Raw genomic sequence first — 2,500 nt, 5'->3', positions numbered from 1 at the left:
CACCCTCGCACACCCTACACGCCCCCCGCGCGCGCTCCCCCCACACACCCCCGCGCACTCCCCCCGCACACCCCCCGCACGCCCCCGCGCGCTCTCCCTGCACACCCCCGCGCCCCCACTCACCTCGCGCACGCCAAGCCCCATCCTATGCTATGTGTGATAAATGTTCTACCAACAGCATATCAAAAGTGTTGGATGTTACCTCCATAAAGAAAACATCACACCCAATACCTATGAAGCGTGAGTACACGTATAAAGCCTTGAAGGTTAGCCCCTACAACAATTCATCACACCTAACATCCGTGGAAAGTAAGAACGTGTATAAAACCTTGGACTATAAAAATATCATCAAACCCAATACCCGTGAAAAGTGAATGTTCATTTTTAATGCTTGTATTGTTGTGACTTTTTTTTTTTTTTGGGGGAACTAAGAAAAGAGTGACACCCGTAAAAATTTAACTATTTTTTTTTTCTTTTGGTTGTCTAAAACAATAAAATGAAGAGTTTTGATACTAGAGCAAGTACATTACACTAAGACACCCACCAGGACCTTGTTTTTACAATCATCATCCATTAATTGTGAAAGTACATGTGGAGTGGTTGGTTTGTTGTAATTTTTTTTCTGGGAGCTAAGCAACATGAAAGAAAGAATGATTCCCACAAAATTTCAGATTTTTTTTACAACTCTAACTATTTTTTCTAATTTCTTATTATTTCATATTTAAAAATTCATTAAAAAAAAATTGGTTGGTTGAAAAACTATGAAACTTGATTTCTAGATCCATTACAATGTCCAATCCATGAATCAATCGAGTTCATGGAAAAAAATATTATAAAACTTGAGATATTTGACCGTATGACCGTTCAGAAAAATCGTATCTAGGCCTGGCAGACCAAAAATGCCTCAAAATGTACTATATAGGGGGGTGACTAGTCTGCATGGGCTGGGCACGGGGGTACCCCCTATATCTTCCGCCACCCCCACGCCCCAAGCACTATGCGCCGCACATGGGCATATGCTTGGGCCGTACGGGTGGTGGTCGGAGGTCGAGGGCGTTTGACGACGGTGGTGCGGTGGCGGAACGCGCACGGTGGGGCAGTGTCGGAACGTTCCCTCGCGCTCGCCCGCCCCGCCATGCCCCACCCGCGTGCGCCCCGCCCTGCCCCACCCCCGCCCTGCCCCGCCAGCGCGCGCGCGCGTGCGCGCCCCACGCCCCGCACAGCCCTCGTTCTCCCGCGCGCGCGCCCCGTCCCGCCCCGCCCGCGTGCTTCTGCGCGCGCGCGCCCCGCCCCGCCCAGCCCTCGTTCTCCCGCGCGCGCGCGCCCCGTCCCGCCCCGCCCGCGTGCTTCTGCGCGCGCGCGCCCCGCCCCGCCCAGCCCTCGTTCTCCCGCGCGCGCGCGCCCCGTCCCCCCCCGCCCGCGTGCTTCTGCGCGCGCGCGCCCCGCCCCGCCCAGCCCTCGTTCTCCCGCGCGCGCGCGCCCCGTCCCGCCCCGCCCGCGTGCTTCTGCGCGCGCGCGCCCCGCCCCGCCAGCGTCTCCCGCGCGCGCGCGCCCCGCCCCGCCCACGTTCTTCTGCGCGCGCGCGCCCCGCCCCGCCCCGCGTGCTGCTGCGTGCACGCCCGCGCCCCATCCATCACCCATTAATTGTGAAAGTACTTGTGGAGTGGTCGGTTTGTTGTAATTTTTTTTCTGGGAGCTAAGAAACATGAAAGAATGATTCCCAAAAAAATTCAGATTTTTTTGACAAATCTAGCTATTTTTTTTAATTTCTTATTATTTAATTTTTAAAAATTCATTAAAAAAAATTGGTTGGTTGAAAAATTATGAAACTTGATTTCTAGATCCATTACAATGTCCAATCCATGAATCAATCGAGTTCATGGAAAAAAACACTCTAAAACTTGAGATATTTGACCGTATGACGGCTCAGAAAAATCGTATCTAGGCCTGGCAGACCAAAAATGCCTCAAAATGTACTATATAGGGGGGTGACTAGTCTGCATGGGCTGGGCACGGGGGTACCCCTATATCTTCCACCACCCACACGCCCCAAGCACTATGCGCCGCACATGGGCATATGCTTGGGGCGTGGGAGTGGTGGTCGGCGGACGAGGGCGGTTGACGGCGGCGGTGCGGTGGCGAAACTTGCACGGTCAGGCAGTGTCGGGTGCGCCTTTGGGCATGTGACATGAGCCTTGTTGAGAATGAAATGTTGCGATGTTGCCTTCTAACTTGGGCTGGCTTGAGGATGGTTGATGGTTGGTACGATGATGAAACATGCAAGGTGGGGTGGAGCCGGGTGCCTTCGGGCGTGCGGCATGAACCTCGTTGAGTGTGTGACGTTGTGGTGATGCCTCGCCAGCCTTGGGCCAGCCCTATGTTTTGAAGGCGGGTGGTGCCAGAACATGTTTGGCTGGTTGGAATCGGGTGCCTTTGGGTGTGCGACATGAGCCTTGTTGAGCACGGAATGTTACGATGTTGCCTTCTAACTGGGATTCTC

This window comes from Cucurbita pepo, unplaced genomic scaffold (assembly GCF_057944985.1).
Source record: "Cucurbita pepo subsp. pepo isolate OVF unplaced genomic scaffold, ASM5794498v1 scafford_132, whole genome shotgun sequence".
In the NCBI taxonomy this organism is placed as follows: domain Eukaryota; kingdom Viridiplantae; phylum Streptophyta; class Magnoliopsida; order Cucurbitales; family Cucurbitaceae; genus Cucurbita; species Cucurbita pepo.
The sequence above is the reverse complement of the archived record's forward strand: the minus strand, read 5'-3'. Positions refer to the sequence as shown.